Raw genomic sequence first — 12,204 nt, forward strand, 5'->3', positions numbered from 1 at the left:
TTACATATTAGTTGAGTTGAGTAACAATTAATTATTTATATAATTGTATTGGTTGGGGAATTTTCCTATTATTTAAAACAATGACGATAGACATTTTCTTTTGCTTCAAGTATTAAGGAAAAGAAAAAATAAAAAACAAAAAATATTTAACATTAAGTACGTTATTAGGGTTGACAAGAAAAAGGAGAAGTATTCTAGTTCTAGTTATAAGATAAACACAACAACTTAATTGGTAGTTACCAAAATCCACCCCCAACCTCAAGTAGTTGAACCCATGCAAGACATTTTAATTTACTTTATTAATTACTTTTTTAAGATGTTCAACTAATATAATCTATCTATAAATATTATTGATGCTCAAGATCCAGCTTATATAACTCTTAGGACCTGTTTGGTTCAGCTGTTAGCTCACATCAATTGCTATTAGTGATTACAGTTAGCAGTTGCAGTAAGCTGTTTGCAGTTAGCTAACAGTTGTTTGCTATTAGATGATTGATAATTAGTGTTTGGTAAATTTACAAAGAATTATTGCTGTTAATATATGAAAAGACAAAAATATCCATTATTTAATAATATAAAATAATAATACAAATAATATGTTGTATAAATATTGATAAAAATAATCTAAATAATAGATAGTAAAAGTTTAATAATTATATAAATGTCAATATTATTATTTTTCAAATGCTAACATAAATAAATAAATAAATGTAATGTTCTAAAGACTATTTTTAAATTTGATGAAACCATAATATATTTTATCAAAGCAGATTACTGGAAATTTGATGAAATCATGGTATATTTTTGTCTTGTCTCATGATATATTTTTTATCAAAGGTAAATGTATAATTCGTTGGGATGAAAAAAAATAAAGAAGGATTCTATATGTCAGGCTATTAGTAATAGTGACCATTGATATTTTTTTAAGGATACCCAAAGTAAATATGAATAAAAATTGGATTAATTTTGTCAAAAGCTAAACAGCTAAAAATAACGTTTCGTGAAAAGCACCAAATTGGAGCTTTTCGTGAACTACTCATGTTTGCTCCGAAACCGCTAACCGCTGCGGTTTTACAATCATAACCAAACACTATACTATTAGCGGTTTGGTATAAAACCGCTAAACGCTCCTGCGAGATGCTAAAACAAACACCCTCTTGATCGGATCATTAGTTCGTCCTTCTAGAAAATACGATCCTTCCCGATTAGGGTATCTCAATTATACTATAATTAGAAGTCTTAGAAGTACAATTATCTCCTAATTATCGCCTTTGGGAATGGAAAGAATTTCCGTGGCCAGCAGTCCCACCCATAGAGGTGCAAACCATCTGCGAAAGTGAATAGTCATTGCTGCCGGCGGTGAATACACTTACGAACCAAAAAAAAAAAAAAAAGACAAAAATCAGCTTTTTAAGGATTATTTCCTAAGCAGAACATTCGTTTTGTTTTTATCCAGAATAGGACTCTACATATATATATAAATGGTCTCATTTTCTTAAAAGGTAAATATAATTCTACATTCAAAACATTTAGGATAATTATACTTTACTTTCTTTTATATTAGAACTGACTTGTGCGCGCGGAATCCTATCAATCTTTATCTTACAGAAGTATTGGAGGAGTGTAGTACCGAATCTTACAGAAAAATTATTGGATCCTCAAATGGTATTTTTCACATACGATATCAAAGTGCCATAATGATTCGCTCTCAATTTATTGGTTTTTTTTAATAATATAGAGTATATTTTTTAAGAGTATGATTAATTTCTTCCGGTTATCTAAAACATTATACAATTACTGGTTCCTATTTGGTATTATAAATCAATCAATCAACATTCATTTTCGAAATACGAGAGTATTAAAGAAAGTTATAATATTTGTTTTTGTCTCCAAATCATATATATCACCTATATCTAAATATATGTATATATATAATATAAAAGAAAATATAACAAAAAAAAGTAACATAATCCATTTAAATTGAAACTATAGTGGAGTGATAGAATTCATTTGAGAGAGAAGAAAAACATAAATATAAACATAGACAATGAATTTTAAAGAAAATATTGCTACTATAGAGTCACAATTATAATAATAAAGGTCGATTTTGAAAAAGAATAATAAAGACAAAAGAAACATGTTCGTCCTCAAAAATCAAAATTTGAACTGTAAGATCTTTTAGAGTTGTTCAAATTATTTTATGCAATGTTGGATGCATAAAATTAAAAGGCTAATACATTAGCAGCTTCTTTTCTATCCAAAATAGTAGATTGACTTTCTAAATTTTGTAACTGTTTCACCAGCTTTCTAAATTTGCTTATTTCGTATCACCAGCTCCCTAAACTTGTCCATAAAATTAGATTAGCTTCCTGAACTTTGCAAGTGTCTCACCAACTTTCCAAATTTGCTTATTCTGTAACAACTAAATACAAAAACCATAATATTAAGTCTCGATCCTCATCCATTCAATCTCTCAAACATGCAACACTAATTTTTATAATATGTTAAAGGTAGGAGAAGTGAAAAAATTACTTCTTGAATAGATGAAGACATATTTTTAGAATTTAGGTTTAATAATTTTTTTTGTATTTATTCATCACAGAATAAACAAGTTTAGGAAGTTGGTGAGCACTTGCAAAATTTAGGGAGCTCATCTATTTTTACGGACAGGTTTAGGAAGCTGGTGATATGAAATAAGTAAGTTTAGAGAGCTGATGAAACACTTACAAAATTTAGAAAGTCATTCTACTATTTTGGACAAGTTCAGACAACTGGTAATGTATCTGGCCAAATTAAAATCAACAATTTTTATTTTTTTATTTTTTCTATTTAGCATTCATTCATTCATATTGCTATAATGCTCAATTAGTTTCGTACTATAAAATCTATGGCCCGCACTTTAAAATCTCAACTAAACCAATTTATTGCCCGTCAATTTAACAGCTTGTATATGTATATAAATTGTTAAATAATGCAAGAATAACCAATGGTGTATATCATGATTTTATTGGGGGGAAATTATAAAATTGGGAAACCATTTATATATTTAACAATTTATGCCATCCATTACCTATCTAAACTATTTTTGTGACTTTTTCAAAATACCCTTTATATATATATAACACTTAGAAATTTCTTATTCTTTCTTTTTTCTCCCTTCCGTCCAGTGGCGGAGCCAGAGCTCAAGGTCCGGAGGGCTCAATTGCATGAAGTTTTTTTTAATAACGACTTAAGGCTTTGATTCATAGTAGTCAAATCGAAATTTTCAAATTTTTGATAATATAAGGGTAAATTTGATCATAATTGGAAAAATTAAGATACAAAACAACTGAGATTCAATATGAAGTAAGGATAAAGTGCAAAAATACTCTAATGTTTACACCTAAGAATAATTTTACCTCTAACGTATAAAATGGTGCAATTTTACCCTTAATATTGGCAGCCAAAAGCAATTTTATCTCTAACGTTGACAAGTTTGGTCAATTGGAGAAATTATTCATCAAATTGTTTTCTCGGTCATGAATTTTATAACTAAAAAATATAATTAAAAATAATAAAGGAGAATGAGGTTTAAGGGAAAAAATTAAATTGAGATAAAAGGTGAAGAGAGAGAGATTTGAACACAAGACCACTTGGATGTAGAGATGCCTTTAATTATAACTACAACCAACTATGCAAACTTAGTTTTATGTTATATAATTACATTCTACATTATAAATATTAATTTTAACTATTTTGGGGGGGCTTCTCGGGACTGAACCACTATTCATCAAGGGTGTTCCGGAGGGTCGGAGGGTCGGGAGACCCTCCCTTACCCCCCTAGATCCGCCCCTGCTTCCGTCTGACTTCGCATATTGCAAAATATGCGAAGATAAAATTGCTTTAAAACATGAAATTTACTTCGCATATTTCACAATATGCGAAGTATGCGAAGACAATATTGCTTCAGAATATGAATTTAATTCGCATATTTCGTAATATGCGAAGACAATATTAATTCGCAGAATTACTTTCATCTTCACAAATTTCGCAATATGCGAAGCAAAAGTCGTGTTCTTAAGCAGTATTATCTTCGCATACTGCGAAATATTCGAAGTGGTATATAACAAAAAACACATAACAACAAGAGTGCAACAATAATTCTAACATTAAAATCATAACATTATCAATATCAAAATTTACAACAAGATTGCAACAATAATTCTAACATTAAAATCATAACATTATCAAAATTTACAACAAGATTACAACAATAATGAAACCCTAAACCCTAAATCCCAGGCTTTACAGAATCAATGACCTTTTGGGATGATAATGGTGATTTGTATTTTCTTCCCATACATCCCAGAACCCCATCCCCTATATCCAAGAACCTCATCCCCTACATCCCAGTACACCATCTACTGTGATTGTTGCTCTTGGGATGATAAATAGAACCTAAAGGGCGTCAAGAAAGAATCCAAGAAAAATCGGCAAGTTCACCATCCCAATCACCCTCACTGTGATTGATGTTTTTGTATTCAAGCTAAATGGGTAATTGAATTTGATGCCTTTGTATTCAATCACCTTCACAAAAATTAAGTCGTGTTAGCAAGAAAAGGACAATTTTGCTTCGCGAAAACGGATTACACGAAGTCTACGAAGAGCAAATCAACAAGAAAATGACGATTTTGCTTTGCGAAAACAGATTACGGGAAGTCTGCGAAGAGAAAATCAACAAGAAAAGGACGATTTTGCTTCACAAAAACAGATTATGCGAAGTATGCAAAGAGAAAAAAATCATGAAATACTTGATTATTTTAGCTTCGCAGATTTCGCGTAATCTGTTTTCGCGAAGCAAAATTGTCCTTTTCAGTCTATTTTTCCTCGTAGATCTTTGCAAAACTCATTTTGCGAAGCGATTTTCTGGAAAAAAAAGAAGAAGATTAAACAATAGATACTTACATTATTTCCGCCTTTTACCATTGAAATCGACAATAACCATATGATAAACGTATAAAAACATGGAGAATAACGTCGAAATACCATGCCTTTGATTCGCACAAGAAGAAAGAATCCAAGAGATGGAATAAAACAGGAAGATGAAGAACCATGGCTTAATTTTCTAGAAACGGGAAGATGAAGAATCAAGAGATAAATAGAGGAAGAAGCAGACATAGTGATGAAGAAATTGATACAGATTTCGCGATATAAAGGAAGAGAGGAAGATGAAATGTCTGGGAAAGGGGAAGGGGAAACCGTGCACTTGGAAGAGGAAGTGGAAGATGAAAGGTCTGGGTTACTCATTCGAAATGTGTGGTTCCCTAATGCCTCCACTATACGTAGGAACAATGGGTTACTCATTCGAAACCTTCTACGGAACAAGTGTTCATCGTATACTGGTTCATCAATAAATTGTCGTTATATAATCGTTGTGCACCTTCTAAACGATTTTGATCAACATATTTTCTACGATGTATTGATGCAGATGATTGTGCCGCTTGTTGTAGGAAATATTGATCAATTTGTTCATCTGCTTCATCCCATAAATTTTCAACAGCTTCCACTCTACTTTGAAAAAAGTCATGCTCATCCTCATTTGACATATTTTGCTTGAGTTTCTAAACAAATTGAGGTATATAAGTCTGAAAAATAGAAATTATGTAATGAATGACTTTATCCATCCAAAAGTCAAAATTTACATTATATTTTTATGAATTTATGTATCCAAAAGTCAAATTTTACATTATGTTTTTATAGAAATAGTATGCATGTTTTTATAGTTATATATGGATTCACAGCAATATTTACTTTATATTTTTGGAAGTATTTTTTTTTATTAAAGATTGGTTAGCGAGGAAGGGTAAGCGGCGGATATCCCAATGCTGGCACCCCCCACCACAGACCCAAAAAAGTCCCGAACCAAATTTATTAAAAGAGTAAATAAATGTCATAATACAAAAAGAATAAAGAATAAAATGAAGCCAAAGAATTAGGAAAAGCGATAAACGCAACGTCCTACATGATCATGAGAAAAGACCGATCCACAAAAATCTGGGACAACATCCCACCAAGTCGAAGCTGTTGCCGTCCGTCCATAATTTGCAAGCGAATCCGCAACATGATTTCCTTCACGAAAAATATGAGACACCACAAAAGCCACAGAATCGATCTGATTTAAACAATTGAACCATTTTTGCAACTAAGGAACCGAATAAGATTTAGATTTGAACATCTGCATAACATACATTGAGTCGCTTTCAAGCCAAATGTTTTGCCAACCTTTGCTGATAGCCATGTCAATGGCATAAATAGCAGCAGATAGTTCAGCAAGATAAGGAAAGGAACTTTCAATCCACTATGCCATTTTCTCTTTCACATGACACAAGATACATGACAGACATTTATTTTCGTGTCGTCTGAATATTTTTCGTGACAGTATTTTAACTGTATGTCATCTTAAGGCGAAATAAAAAATGCGCTCGATTCTCAGATGACATTACGATTACAGAATCCTGTCATCCAAAGAAAACGCGCGTTTTCGTTAAATTTGATGCGCTCAATAGATGACACTTCTAATAAATGAATGTCATTGTATGCCGAAAACAAAAAAGCGGCAAATGAAATTTCACTTACGCGGTCATACCAAATTTTAGGCGTGTTAGGCATGAAATTGACTAAGTTTTAACACGATATTTATAAAAGAATAGGGGTGTTTTTCTGTTATATTGCGAGAATGAAGGGCTGATTAATGTTTTTTTACAGATAAGTAAAGATGAAGCCAAACAATCTGGAAACAACTTGTTTCGCAACTGCCAAAGAGGAGTTGGAGCCTTTCTCTGATCCAGCGGTCAAACGCCGGATAATCTGATGACGGACAGCGACAGGTCAAAAGTAGGCGTGGCAGAGGCAGCAGGTGGAAAGGTGTATCAGAGCGTTACCTAAGTAGCAAGATGACAAGAAGTTTTGACCCTTGAGTGTTCAAGGGTCAAAAGGATCCATTATCATTTCTAGTTTGTTTAGATTTTTGGACAATTGACTTATTTCTGTAATATTTTGTAAAGGTACTTTCGGGTACCGATTTTGGCCCCGGTCTTTCCTTTAAATAGATGTAGCAAAGGGAAGATTGGGAGAGAGCATATTTTTAAGAAAACAAAGTCACTGTTTAGGAAAGAAGAGAGCTCCAAAGATGGAGTTTCTGAATGTTGGAAGAATTTCTTATTGCTCACTGCTCAATATGAGTGAGTAATATATTTTGAATGGGCACGGCCAGTCTGGGCCGGTAATGTAAGTCTCATAACTTTGCGATGAATATATAGTGTTTTACCAATGATGTGTTGATGATGGTTTATATTTCTATGCTTAGGCATTTATGCATGTGATAGATGAATGATAGGACACTGCTTGCATCTTCACTGATATCTCTATCAATCTCGCAACCTCGAAGTAGACATGTTAGATGGTTGTGTCAAAGGTTTTCTTAACAGAAATGCAACTTTGATCTTAATGCAAGAAAGAATGTTCCTTTAGGATGCTATTGGTACTAGTAAATCTTAGAAGCTTAAGAACACACGAGAGTTGACTTAAGTGATCATTAAAGCTGATACTTTGACTTCATTGGTATTGTCACTGATTCATTGGACTGTTTTAGGAGCTTGCACTACCTGTTCGGCTGTGCTTAGCCTGTTCTATCTTTTAACTGTCATCTATTTGTTATATCTTTAATAGAAGTAGCATTCTTTTGTCTTAACTGACCAACCTCAACAATCAACTTTGCTAAGAAGATACCTTTACACACACACTGTTCAGCAACGATTTTCTTATATTATTTTGGATCTCAATCCCTGTGGAGACGATACTTGACTTATCACTTTATTACTTGTATCTAGTACACTTGCTAGAGTCTCATTTTAGGTCAACAAGGCGCTTTATATCATTTGACTAAAATTTCAGCTCATATATAAACCCTCTCTCAATCCCAAACCCCAGTTTAGGTTACGCAAGCTTCATCCCTCTCATCCCTCTCTATCTCCATGGTTGATTTGAACATGCAATCACTGGGTGAGCTCGAAACACGGTACTGCTAAGCCATATTTTCTTCGTTCCTAGATGTATCATTGTTCCTTACTCTATCTTTTCCTCATCCGATTTACTTTTATGTATTTCGATTTTAGCAGTTGGTATAAGGATCTTGTGATTTTCAGACCTATCATTGAAAGGTTTAGATCTCTCGCTTAGCTACACTGATTTTATTGTATTTAGATTCACTGCTGTAAAGCTTGGGTCTTTATCTTTTTTAATCTAGGGCAAGACAATGCCTGATACAGTAGATGGTATGAACTCATCTGATTCCTTTTTATTTGAACACTATTTGCAGGGATAGTAAGAATGCTTCAGTACATGGGAAGGCTGGCTGAAGAGATTGTCAATCGGTTCATGCCTTTAGCATATGGGAAGGTTTCTTTAACTTACTGAATATATATTAATGTTATGTTGGTTTGAACTGATTGGTCATGCCTTTAGAAGTGATTGTGTATGTTTGATGTACTGGTTTGGAACCTAGAACTTATTGATTTAGGAAACTAGCCTGATTTAGTATATATATTGTTATGTGGGTTTGAACTAAACGATTACATATATGTATGATGTTTTGGGTGATGATGAAATGAGTGGTATAAACTGATTGGTTAGATATAACTGCTTAGGAAGCTAGGACTCATAGAGTTTATCTATGAATGATCATTAAGCATGTGGCTGATTAGGCATACTCTAAAGCTTTGAATGTTCATTGAGATTGACACTACTCTTACACCTATGAGCTATACTTCTAGAAGTGATTGAGTATGTGTATGTGTATGAAACATGTTTATGTTTGATGTTCTGTTGATGTTTATGTTTGAGGTTCTGTATGAGTATGTGTATGATTGTTCATTTGGTCATGTAGCTTATTAATCATGCATCAAGTATTAGAGGAACATTGTAAAAAGGTCATTAAGCATGTGGATGATTAGGCATACTCTAGAGCTTTGAATGTTCATTGAGATTGGCACTACTCTTACACCTATGAGTTATACTGCTAGAAGTGATTGAGTATGTGTATGTGTATGAAACATGTTTATGTATGATGTTCTGTTTATGTTTGAGGTTCTGTATGAGTATGTGTACGAGGAACATTGTAAAAGGGTCATTGAGCATGTATGAAGCATGTATTAAAAGGTAAATTTAGGCTAATTGCATGTACTGATATGGCTTGCAAATGATAAGATATCACCATACTCTTTTTGAAATTGAACATGACCTATGATGATAAGTAAGGAATAAGTTGTCTTGAATAAGTAAGGAATAGACATGCACGAATAAGTTGTCTACTTGTTATAGCATGTTCACTTGAATATACATGTCTACTTGAATAAGTTGTCTACTTGTTATAGCATGTTAGGCATACTCTTAAAGCTGAAAATGTTATGAACTCAACTGGCTCATTTTTATTTGAAATGATAAGTAAGAATGCAATTCGTTTATGAAGCATGTATGAAGCATGTATTAAAGGGTAAATTTAGGCTAATTACATGTACTAATATGGCTTGCAAATGATAAGATATATTTTGATTAGATAGAATATACATATACATACGAACTGAATAACAAGCTCTACATAAAGGGTTATGTATGTGCATTGGCCATACTCTTACTATGTTCCTTTCCACTCGGTTTGATATCGTAACAACAACATTAAACATGGTGATAGGTTTATGATGCATTCAGCACAAACAGAGTCCCTTGTTTTGACAGCATCATAAACCTCATTACCAAGTTTAGAGTACCACGAGTACAACCCAAGTGGAAGGAGCATTGTAAAAGGGTCAGTTTAGTCTACTTGCACATACATACAAACTGAATAGCAAAGCTCTACATTATATTACAAAAGGGGGGATGAGTGTTGCCTTTCGGTTGTAATTGACAGTCCAAAGTTCCTTAGCTGTTCTGACTAGTGAAAGGAAATTTGGAATTGGAATGAGAACCACATTTGGAGCTCACATTGCCTTTCGATTCTCCTTTCACTTAGTTAGGATAGCTTAGGAGATTTGAACACCCTTCATATTCAGCACAAACAGAGTCCCTTGTGGTGATAGCATCATAATCCTCATTACCAAGTGGAAGGAGCATTATAAAAGGGTTAGTTTAGGAGCACAAAGCTCTACGTTATATATTACAAAAGGGGGGGAATTAAAGGTCCAAAGCTCCTTAACTATTTTGACTAAAGAAAGGAAATTTGGAATTGGAATGAGAACCACATTTGGAGCTCACATTGCCTTCCGATTTTCCTTTCTCTTAGCCAAGATAGTTTAGGAGATTTGGACACCCTCATATACACTTTGCATACTCCTCAGTCCATATCCGGGCGATCCCCTCATACTCTTCCCTGTTGCTGCGGTATTGATCAGCAACTGCTTCTTGCCCAGGAAATGGCTCCTCACTGTGGGGCTGTAGAAGTAGATCATATATGTGCCACAGACACTACAAAATGCACAGAATAATTAGAACAAAAATATGATGTTGTATGTTTATCAAATGAAATAGATAAATGGTTGCATTATATCGTGGCAGTGGAAAATCGATGGTTATTAAGGATACGGGGAAGATGAATCGACCCCTGAGGAGCCACGTTAGGATGATATATCCTATTCCGGAACCAAAACTGAGAATAAGAGGAGAGATGTATTAGTGTATGTTTCATATAGGTGATTATATCTTATTGATCTGAGTTAATATTACTCTTGCAGGTCTGTTTGGGAAATCCGGATGGTAGCTGATTCTGTTTTCAAATACACCCCTTTCATATGGGGTGTATTGGGGGACTTTCATTATGATCGACCATTTGAAGAAGTTACCATCGAGAGGACCTGTACATTATCATCCAAGAAGAATCATTAGAAATATATAGAAGAAACCAAGAAGGGTTACAGAACAAGTATGGATTGACATACGTACCATTGATGGCCAGAAGCCACTCTGGGTTCTCCATGTACAACTTATTCAAGTCAGCAATGATTTCTCCTGGAGTTTCAACAAGGGGATCCATTGTTGGTAAGTTTTTTAGCTGTTGAATGTATGATTCTGAATTATGATGCATATATTTATAGTGATATGATTGTGGTAAGTGAAAGGCCGTGTTAGGGGAAGGGTCACGTAATTACTATTGAGTTTAGGGTTGTGTATAATATTAATGACTTGCTTGGCTTTTACGGATAGCAAGACCTTTGGGATTATATGCCTAATTATTACTCCAAGATATGAATTGACTTATGGAAGATATTGGTTATTCAAAATATGGATTGACGTTAGGCACAAATGTAAACATATTATGAGTATTGGTCTCCAATAAAATTAAAACCATTGATATACAGAATTTAATCTTCATATTTTAGAATGTTTCTGTATTCAGGTATAAAAACCAGAAATTCAAATGAAGAAGAAGGCATAAAGTGACATTTTAATTTTTAAAAATGTCATCTAAACATCAATAAAAAGACATTAAAATTAATTTTTATGTCACATGAAAAAAAATCCTTTGACATGATTGATTAAGACGTGTGGCATCTAAACAGGCTATAACGGCAGAAATTATTATACGAACTGTCATCTCAAATTAAATATGCCAATTTCACACACGCTAACCTGACGGTTTTAATTGTAAAAATGTCATTTGATGACATTAAAGGTGACGATAGTAATAAATAAGCTGAATCGTAACAAGGGTAAAATAACAGTAAGAAAATAGGCTAATGTCATGTGTGATGACGAAACATGACAGAACCTGACCGTCGTCTGAAGAGGGTTTTGGCGTAGTGATCGGAAAGGCAAACGCACCAAGGCACATGCCAGTATGCGGGCAATAAATACCTCCGCAACTCACAGGACCAGGAGCACCCATGACAGACGCATCAATATTGATCTTAATCCAATCCTTCGGAGGTGGTTGCCAAAAAATCGGAGTAATGTGCGGAGCCTTAGCAAGACGCTTTTCAATCCTGAGCTCATCTAAAATTTGAAGTTCAACTAGCGAATTCCAAACGGAGCCCCATCCAGTGTGAGCAGATTCACGAACATCTCCCCAAATCCGTCTCAGCGTGACGGAAGTATCAACCCTCTCATCCTAAAAAATGGACCTATTACGAGCAAGCCATAGAGCCCAAATTGTATTAACAATTGCTGCTGCCCACA

The sequence above is a fragment of the Euphorbia lathyris genome, chromosome 4 (genome assembly GCF_963576675.1).
Source record: "Euphorbia lathyris chromosome 4, ddEupLath1.1, whole genome shotgun sequence".
Taxonomy (NCBI): Eukaryota; Viridiplantae; Streptophyta; class Magnoliopsida; order Malpighiales; family Euphorbiaceae; genus Euphorbia; species Euphorbia lathyris.